Source organism: Dermacentor silvarum, chromosome 1 (assembly GCF_013339745.2).
Source record: "Dermacentor silvarum isolate Dsil-2018 chromosome 1, BIME_Dsil_1.4, whole genome shotgun sequence".
Taxonomy (NCBI): Eukaryota; Metazoa; Arthropoda; class Arachnida; order Ixodida; family Ixodidae; genus Dermacentor; species Dermacentor silvarum.
Genome location: NC_051154.1, coordinates 340,219,540 through 340,229,991, shown reverse-complemented (window position 1 = coordinate 340,229,991; position 10,452 = coordinate 340,219,540).

Below are 10,452 nucleotides of genomic sequence, written 5' to 3'. Positions count from 1 at the left end.
CCTGATTCCGATATTGTCGCTTTTAAGTCATTCAAAGAGTGACCGGGCAGATAGACATGTTTGGATCCGGGAAGGTTCAACAGAGATTTTGTGTGTTGCCTGTGGTTAATAAATAATAAACAGAATTACCTGTCTGGTTGGGAAAATTGATTAAGACTTAGAGATTGACGCCAACCAAATAAGGGACTTTATAAGCCCGACGTTTCGGAGCCAGTTCGGCTGCTTCTTCAGGGGGCATTCTTCGGAGGTGGTGGTGTGCCACTTTTAAAAGGTCCATCGTAAGAAAGGAAAGGAACGGGGGGAGAGAGCGCAAGGTGGGATACACTTGACAGGGCACACCTGTTCTTGATATGGCGCTGAGCCGTGCTCCCTCAAGGGCTGCAGAAGATAGCGCCAACATTTCCCTTTTCACACGAACCAGTAACTACTTCTTGATAGACGAAAGAAGTGGTAGGGGGGGGGGGGGCGGCGTTGCTGGTCGGCTCGGTAGACCGATGCTGGGGGCCCTTTACTCGCGGGAATGCCGTTGACGAGGGGCGGGGGGAAGGGGGACGAGATGTTTTGGTGTTGGTGACCTAGAGCGGGGGGTCCTTTCTCCCCTTCGTCGCGTCTGCTAGGCCATGAACATACAAAGAAGGAAGGATGTCCTTCACGCGGTTTATTTTACCCGCCGTATTCTGAATGTGCCATGACTCCTGTAGTAGCCTTTTTCGCCAGTTTGTTTCTGTCTGAAGGATTTGGGTTTCTTGGAAAGAAATCACTTGGTCGGCGTCTTCGGAATGTTCGGCGACGGCGCTGCGTATTCGGTTCAATGTTCTCACGTCATTTTCATGTTGGGAAACCAAAAATCTAAAAGAAAGAATCAGACAACATGAAAATGACGTCAGAAAATTCAACCGAATACGCAGCGCCGTCGCCGAACATTCCGAAGACGCCGACCACAAGATTTCTTTCCAAGATACCCAAATCCTTCAAACAGAGACAAACTGGCGGAAAAGGCTACTACTGGAGTCATGGCTTATCCAAAATATGGCGCGTAATATAAACCGCGTGAAGGGCATCCTTCCTTCGTTGTATGTTCATGGCCTAGCAGACGCGACGAAGAGAAGGACCCCCCGCTCTAGGTCACCAACACCAAAACATCTTATTTATTTATTTATTTATTTATTTATTTATTTCAATACTCTCAATGCCACGTGGGGCGTTACAGATAGGAGTGGGTCTTAATACAAGAAGTGAAAATCGCGGTTATGAAGGATGATGGAACGGGGTTGCTGACAATGGAGGCGGTTCAGCTGGTCAATGTCCTTGGAATGAAGGAATAAGCGAGTAGGTTCGTACGTGAACTTGAGACGTGGACCTTGAAGTTGTGATCGGTGCGTGCTGAAATATGAGGAGCAGCGAGTAGTGCATTCTTGAGGTGATTATTGGTATGGTATATCTTGTGGAATAGCCCAAGCCGCGCAATTTTTCTTCGTGTCGTAAGGTCAGGGAGGCCCAGGAAAATTTTCATTGCAGTAACACTTGCGGTGCGAGAGTAATTAGAAAGGATGAAACGGGCGGCTCGGTTTTGAATAGCTTCGAGACAGGAGTTAAAGCAAGGCAGAGTGAGGATCCCAGATACCGGTGGCATATTCGAGTTTTGACCTTACAAGTGTTTTATACAATAACAGTTTGAAAGAGATAGGAGCCAATGAAACGTTTCGGCGAAGGAAAGCTAGCATGCGATTAGCATTGTTAGCCACGAAATCTATGTGAGTTTGCCATATGTCAAGGTATTAGATATATGGACGCCGAGGTATTTATACGAGCTAACAGCTTCTAAGATAGCGTTATTGAGAAAGTAAGGATAAAGGGCAGGAGCGTTACTGTCACGATATACTCTCATTACTTTGCATTTATTTACGTTCAGTTTCATTAGCCACTGAGTACACCATGCTTGAACGTAGTTCAGATCAGCTTGAAGCAGCAGTGCGTCGCCTGGTTTAGTTATCTCCCGGTAAATTGCACAATCGTCTGCAAAAAGTCTAATTTGTGAGGAAACGTGGTTAGGAAGATCGTTAATATAAATTAGGAAGAGTAACGGTCCGAGAACGGTTCCTTGTGGTACACCAGAGGTTACAGTACAATTAGGAGAGTTTTAGCTGTTTGTCGTGACGTACTGCTTTCGATTTAATAAAAGGCACTCAATCCACTGGAGCACGTTGGGGTCGACGTTAAGGGTTTTCAATTTTAGAAGAAGAAGGCGGTGAGAGAAGGTGTGAAATGCTTTTTGAAAGTCCAGAAATATGTAGTCTACGAAAGAGTTGCGATCGAGGATGTTAAAGAGGTCGTTAGTAAAAAGAAGGAGCTGGGTTTCACAAGAGTAATGTTTCCTGAAGCCGTGTTGATGCATACAGAAGAAGTTGTTACTTTCAAGGAAAGTTACCAAATTGGAGTATATTGCATGTTCTAGAAGCTTACAAGGAATGCTGGTTAATATGATGGGTCTATAGTTTAGGGGGCTGGATAAGTTACCTTGCTTGGGAACTGGTACCACCCTCCCCGCCTTCCAGTTGTGAGGAAGCTGGGAACACTGCAAAGACTGAGTAAATATTTGTGACAAGATTATTGATGAATATGTCTCGGTGTGCTTCAGAAACACCACGGTGAATTCATCGGTACCAGATGAATAAGATGGCTTCAGTGCATGTATTAGTCTGGCAATACCAACCCAGTCAACCAAGATTGGATTCATCATAGGAAAAGAAATCACTACAGATTTGAGGGCAATGCACGATACATCATTCGAGAATGATACTACAAAATGGTTTTGAAGAACCACACAACACTGATTGCTTGGTATGTGATATCACCTTGCTCATCGCATAGCTGATTTCCTGTTTTTTTTTTGCCCAGTCACAATACTCCAAAACTTCTGTGCGTTGGATTGTAAGAAAGATGGTAGTGTAGAGGTAAAAAAATGTCTTTGGCTACCCTAAGTGCCTGTTTATACTCAAACACGGTGCTGTGGTACACAGCCCACCTTTCACTGCTATCATAAAGTGACGCACTACGATACAACCTCTCTTTCTTCTTGCGAAGGCGGTTCAGTGTAGGCGTATACCAGGGGGAACGGAAAGAACAACAAACACTACGCCGTGGAACATACTTGTCTATTAATAATAAGACTTGGTCTTTGAAGATGGACAAGTTCTGTTCAACGGAACGCTCTGAAATGCTGCGTAGGAATTCATGACAAAAATATTCCAATTCGGCGTTAATTGAGTCGACGTTAGCCTTCTTGTTTTCAAAAATTACTTTAGTAGAGTTGGCTTTCCGTGCAGATTTAATGTCGCACTTGAACGAGAGCATGCAGTGATCGCTAAAACCGGGCAGATGGGTTAAACTGCAAATATAATCAGGCTCAGTGGTTAGAACTAAATCTAACAGATTTGAAGAAGTGGTGCGCGTGGGCAGTTTCACAAGCTGTGTTAAACTGAAGTCGTTACACAAGTTTATGAAGCGCGTGCCCTCGGAGGTAAGTGTTGTGGCAGGGCCACTGCTTTTAACCCAGGAGATATTGGGGAAATTGAAATCACCAAGAAGAATAATAAGAGAGGGAGGGTACCTAACAATAACATTGTGTAAGGCATCGCAGAAATTAGATTAGGAATTTGGCGGAAGGTAACAGGCACATAAAATAACATTTTTCTCGCCTAAGCGAACACATGCGCACACTAGTTCCAAGGGTACGTGACTGGGATGATATGGGAGGGCAGGTGCACTGAAACTGCGATTAGAACGCCCCCACCTATTCTTGATTCACGGTCAGACCTGTAGAAATTGAATGCACTTGCACATTCAAGAATTTCACTATCCCGCACTTTGCTCGAAAGCCATGTTTCACAAAAGGCGACAATATCGGCAGCACAATCATCCATAACCGAAGACAGTTCCTCACGTTTGCGCATTACGCTTCGAACGTTAGCGAAAAGAAAACGAACGCTTCTTTTAGTTTAGTACTGTCATTTCTGCCCGAGAATTGCTATGGGCTGTTCCCATTACGACTCTGAGCGGCATCGCGGGAAGTGGTGGAAGGTGTCGGACGTGAGAATGTGCTTTCGTGTAATTCACATAGTTCACAGACACTATCAGTTAGAGGGTAATAAACAAAACATTTCTTGTTTATGTATAATTTGTTATACCGCAGTGAATATTGCTGGCCTGTTGCTTTGCCATATTCGAGAAGTTTCTTGCGCGAGTTGCGTGTCGTCTTACAGAAATCTTCGCTGATGCTTACACCTGATGTTCTCAAATTTTCTTGCTTGCAACAATAGTGTCCTTGAATTTATTAGAAGGACACTTCACAATTATTGGTCGGCATTTATTGGTGATGTAACTGCCCAATCTGTGAGCTCTAGAGATACCTTCAACAGGTATGTTCACGCTAACTAAGGACGACAGTATTTCGCGAATTTTTACTTCTGACTGCGACCATGTTTCACTAGCGGAGTCAGCCATGCCGTAAAATATTAGATTTTCCCGTCTAGACCTGTCCTCAAAATAATCGAGGCGGGCATGCAACTGAGCGTTTTCATCGCCAAGCACATCGGCTACTGCATTTTGCACGACCGAGCTTCCTAACTGATCGAAGGTGTTAACGCGGGCTTCAACGTTTGCTAGTCGTTTGTCAAGTTCACTTACGGTTTGCTTAACTTTTGCTTGGCTAGATCTGACATCATCAAGCGTTTTCATCTCGTCCCCCGCCTCTCATCAATGCCCTTCCCGCGAGTAAAGGGCCCCCAGCATCGGTAAACCCAGCCGACCAGCAACGCCCCCCCCCCCCTTCCCCCTACCACGTCTTTTTTCTGTCAATAACAGGTGCTCTGTCAAGTGTCTCCCCACCTACCGCTCTCTCCCCCTTCCTCTCCTTTCTTACGATGGGCATTTTAAAAGCGGCACACCGCCACCTCCAAAGAATACCCCCTGAAGAAGGAGCCGAGTAGGTTACCCGTAAAACTAGAGTGACCTAGAAAATGGGAGAGTGTCCAAAGCGCCGCGCGAATGCATGGGAGAAGCGAGGACCTTTTTGTGTGAACTCCCGCGCCACGGCGCTGCTGTACCGAACCCGTGGGATTTCTCCGCTGCGGAAGCCGCGCCAAGGCGGCGGGCGTCTGCTACGATCCCGATATTTTGGTTGCTATTAGCCAACATCGCAATAATTTGGGATATATTAAGTACCACGTTACCGCAAGGTAATACCGCAGTGACTCACCGCACGGAGAACGCGTTTGCCGGCTGTGAATACGGGTATTTTGTCTATTTCCTTCTAGCTCGCTTGGGGCCGCGCTTACGCGGCTGTTTGAGTAACGCATTGCGCGCGCTTACTTCATTTAGTTATGCGTGCAATGAGCAACGTGAACGTGCTGCAGAAGAAAATAAGCTGGAGATCACGATGACAACCAGGAGAACGTGGAAGATATGGCGAGCTCATGCTAACGCTTTTACACCCTATCGTTCCCTTTCTTTTATTTCATTCCTTCGATTTGTTTTACAAGACTGCCTGTCGCGCTCTGCTGTTTATTTATTAAGGCGAAATCCTTAACAGGCTCATGGGAAGCGTAATGTGTCCGTCGGTGGGGTCGCGGTACCAAAAATTAAAACAAATACTCGTTCACTTGGTATATATTTCAAAGTATAGCGTGGAAAGGCACAAATGTGTTACTAAGATGACTGATGGGTCATGGCATTAGTAACTTAACATACTTTCATTCACGTCGCGATTAACGACAACAATATTACGTGTGGTGCAAACCCGCATTTTTCGGCCAGAAATCCCTCTGATATGGTGTGACGGTAAGACCGTGTTGAATGCCAATCTCGATCTCAGTGTGTCGAACTTGCTCATTTATTATGAAGAACTGAGAGCACAGGTAAAGGGTAATAATAGTAATGATAATTTCTGGGGTTTTACATAAAAAATCACAATGCATTGGCTATAAGAAACGCCGTATTGGAGGGCTCCGGTAATTTCGACCGCTAGGGGTTCTTTAACGTGTACCTATATCTATGTACACGGGTGTTTTATGCATTTCGCCTCCATCGAAATGTAAGCCACCGTGGCCGGGAATCGAACCCGCGTCTTCGAGTTTAGCAGTCCAACCTACCAAAGCCACTAAGCTACCACGGCGTGTACGAAAGGGTACGCGAGAAATAAACGGCGGCAAAAAACAAGACAAACCAAAATAAATGAAATGCTAACAGTGCAACATTGTGTACGTATGTCTCATTTCATAATTACGAGCGAACGTCAGAAAACGGAAACGTGATGCTTTACGGATGTGCAACTCGTCTTTCGCCTTCTTGTATTGCAAGAGCACAAACACTAAGCGAATTTGAACGTGAAAGTAACTTTATAGGAATATTTATTGCGTATGCTCGCTAGTTCGTACACAGCAAATATGCTTACTGATAAATAATTACGTACTTGTAGTTACATAATGAAAGAGGCAACTAATCACCAGAACATAAGCTTCTCATGTTTTACTGATTGAAGGTAACTGTTTTAGGGATATGTAGAATCAATAGCGATATTTGTAGTGTATCAAAGATTGTAGTTTTCAAGACGATTTTCCACTCAATATAATGCAAGCACAAACATCATCACGCGCCATGAATGGTTGTTAGTTTATGTAAAAAATCACACGTTAAGCAATAACTATTATATCATGAGAAGTTATATGTTGGTAATTTCAGAGAGGATTTATGGATTAATAAAACAAGGCTATTGCTGCAATACCTTTTGCATAAGACATCAGTAAATAGCTAGGCCAGTAGTACCTATCTATTCATTTCAATGTAGAAAAATATATATTTGTTCACCATTTTATGTTTGTTTACCTATTGGCTGGAATGGCCTTTTTTCGAATGTCTGAATTTGAAACCAGCTTCGCTCACGGTGAACCTTAAGGTACATCGTGCGCGAAGTTTGTATTGAAGAGATAGCTTACAGCAAGAATTGTTCGTGTAGGCTGTCTCTGAAGCGAAATTGGCAAACAATATTGCGGCGTTAAGACCGTCTATGCTCCTTCTCTTGTTTCCCTTACACCTTCTCACTGCACTCTGTTCATGATAAAGTATTGTCGAGGCTAAAAAATTCATGAATAAATACATATGCATATGGCTCTAAACTACTACCGACCGTGAGTGAAAAGCGCGTAGTGATGAGCGAAGCGGTCACTGCAAGCACGTATTTCACTTGACTTCGCGAGTAATTTACTTTTCGTTACTCTTATTCTTGCAAGCATGGGGCTATTGTCCACGTGCCCATCTTTTTTTTTACGTTCTTTCCTTGCGCAGACTCATTTAGCGCGTTTCTGTGCACGCACAGTTACCGTAACACAGTTCTCGAACTCTAGCACCGGAGCTAGGCCGCGCTGATGAGTTTGATACGTTAGTTTTTGCATTATCTTGCTGCCCAAGCACAAAGAAACACTCAAAGATGGATAACCTCCATGTAGCGCCACACTGTTGAAGTTAAATAGAGTTTAAGTGCTTTGCGTGGAAAATGAACGCAAAAAACTACAGCGCGTAGCAGACGACCCTCGCTTCCCGCGCGCTTCGCGAGCGCGAAAAGCCCACGGGTCCGGAGCAGCAGCGGCGCGGCGCGGCAGTTCACAGAAAAAGGCCCTCGCCGGAGCCGGCGCTTTGGACACTCTCTCATATTCTAGGTCACTCTACGTAAAACGAGCAATCGCAGGGAATTGTGGGGCGCGCCGTCTGCTAGCAGCTTCCGGTTCGACAGACGACGCGGCGGCATGCCCGGCGCACGTGTTTTTCTTCGCGGTTTCAACTGTCAGTCGTGCGAAGCTTTCCGTCCCCTTTGTCGACCAGCAATGTCGTACCATTCATGCAGCTCATTTCTAGGATTCTGTTCACTCTGGGCGCGACGATGACGAGCCAAGAAAGGCAATGATACGCTTTTATTCATAAAGAAACTCTGGTTTTCGTTTCGGCAACCTTTTTTGTTTCTGCCAGGTTTAGCGCTACGACATTTGCTGCTGCTTGGACGCACCGTCACTGACTGCTCTGCCTGCGGGTCCGTCAGAGAGATGAAAAAGCTATCGTTATCCTATAATTTATCAAGCGTATAGAAGCATTACTTAGATATCGGGGGCCTAGGCGATGGCTATAGCCATCTGGTAAATACTGCCCTGTGATCGTCGCTGCAACAGATATCGTCAGTGACGGCGCAGCTAGCGTAATTAGAAAATGAAGTGCTGAAAATGTTTGAAAACTGCGCGCTGTCAAGGGGCATTTCTTTGTCGAAACTCAGTTTATTTGAAGTGGTACGTTAGAAGTTTTCGCTTTTTGGTCAACAACATGGGGATTTTCGTCAACAAGATGTGAAAATGGTGGTATCGTCGACATATTACGGCTGTGAATTATCTCTATCTGTGTTCAAGGAACTAAGGTGGGCTAGTTGGTTACGAGGATTAAGTATGTATCGCGCTGTGTCCCGTTTAAATTTGCCCCGTAAAACCATGTTTCATAATACCTCTCTTTATATATGTGCATGCGAGTACTGAAATAGTTATTGTTGCTTGGGGGGAGTCAATGTTAGAGAAAGAAACATCTTGGGGAATCATTCCGTGTTGGCCCTTACATAGCTCATTGCCGCCTGATAAGTGGAGCCCGAACGACAACCAGAGACCGAACGACAACCCCAGAATATGCTCGAGGCACGTTGTCAACGGAGAAAAAAGCTCCATATAGAATCATGCAAATAACCTGCCATGTGATGAGCAATGCACGCTCGAAGTATACTGAAGCTACAAATGTTAGTTGAAAAATGTCTACGGGCCGTATTTCCCAACTTAAGCGGAATAAATTATTTATTTGCTAACTTACTTTGAGTTCGTCGTCGTAAACGTGCTCTATTTGTTGTGACAAGAACTTTGCTGCGATGTCCGTCCTGTTTACTTTTTTTTGACACGATATACATGCTTGTTGTAAAAATGACATCCTTTCTCAAGTGTCGGTGGTCAAAAATGGGCACCAATGTTTTCGATTGCCTTAAAAACCACAGTTTAGAATGCCCGACTTGTTTCAAACGAGCGCCGCAGAAGCAGAAGCAAGCCTTCGTATCAGTGACCGCCGATCGTTGCGCCGCGTGACCATTGTAGGTAGCCTATAGACCGTTTTTTCATGGGCGCCGCCATTGCGTAGGCAGTGGCGCCATCTATGGGCACTTGCGCTTGGCATGTTGGCTTGGGCGAACGCCCGTGTTGTATGCTATGGTATACATAGATTGCACGTACGTCATCATGGACGACATCTTTAGGTACCAGCAGGTCGAGAAGGGGCGTCAGCAAGGAACATTGACAGCAACAAAAAGCGCGTCTTGTTTTGAACGTCAGAGCGATAATAATGATAAACCGGTGAAACAGCAACAAAAAGCGCGTCTTGCGTCGAACGTAAGAGTTATAACAATGATAAACCGGTGAAAAACAATCGCCGTGAAAAAGCAAAACAGTTTTCGCGTGACAATACGTTGCACTGACGTCATCGTAGTCGCCATCTTTTGGTACCAGCGCGGTGAGGTATGGCTGCGTGACGTCACATGAACACTATCTATACGCTCGGCAGCAGTTTCTGGTGGATTTTTTCGCACTCGCGCGGTCTATTTAGCATGAAATAGCGTCTTCTACGTGGGGAATGGTCCTGTGAGGCATAGTGAAGGAATTTAGGTCTGAAGTAATTAAGCGGCTGCAGTTTCTGCTGGCGTTAGGGCGAACGAAGCACTGTTGGGACTCGCTTTGATGTCCGGTTCCATCTTACCGCGATCCGCCAGTTGTTGGGGCGCCTGCTACTACAACCTCGACCGGCATCACTTCTAGGTAGCGTGGCGCTGCCGGCAGGCTGCAGATGTCCGGTAGATCATGGCGACCAGGCAGGGCGAGACGATTTTAAGTGCGAAACTTGCACGGTTTATTTCATGTTGAAGGATTGCAAAGAAGAGAATGAATGAATGAAAATACATGGCGGGGCCGCTTAAATAGGCCCTCTAACAATGAGGCGGGGTTTCGCTCCAGTCACGTGAGAGGCAAGTCCAGTTTGGGGGGGGGGGTGCGGCAGCATCTCCCTCTCGCCTAGGTGACGTTTCCCTGGCTTGTCCCCGCTGGTGGGAACCCGAAGTTCCCGAAGAACGTCATTCGCGGAAGGCGGACAGCTCCCCTAGGCGACGTTTCCCGGGCTTGCCTCCGCTGGCGGCAACCCGAAGCTCCTGAAGACGTTATTCGTGGAAGGCGGGCCTATTCGCCTCCCACGCACATGCACACAAAAGGATCTGCAACTCGGGCGTCCCAGTCCCCGCACCTGTACACAAAAGGATCGTCCCGCCTGCGACAACCACGCACGATGGGGAGACCTCCTCCGTTAATCCTTTTAAACGGGCTGTCGTACGTCAAC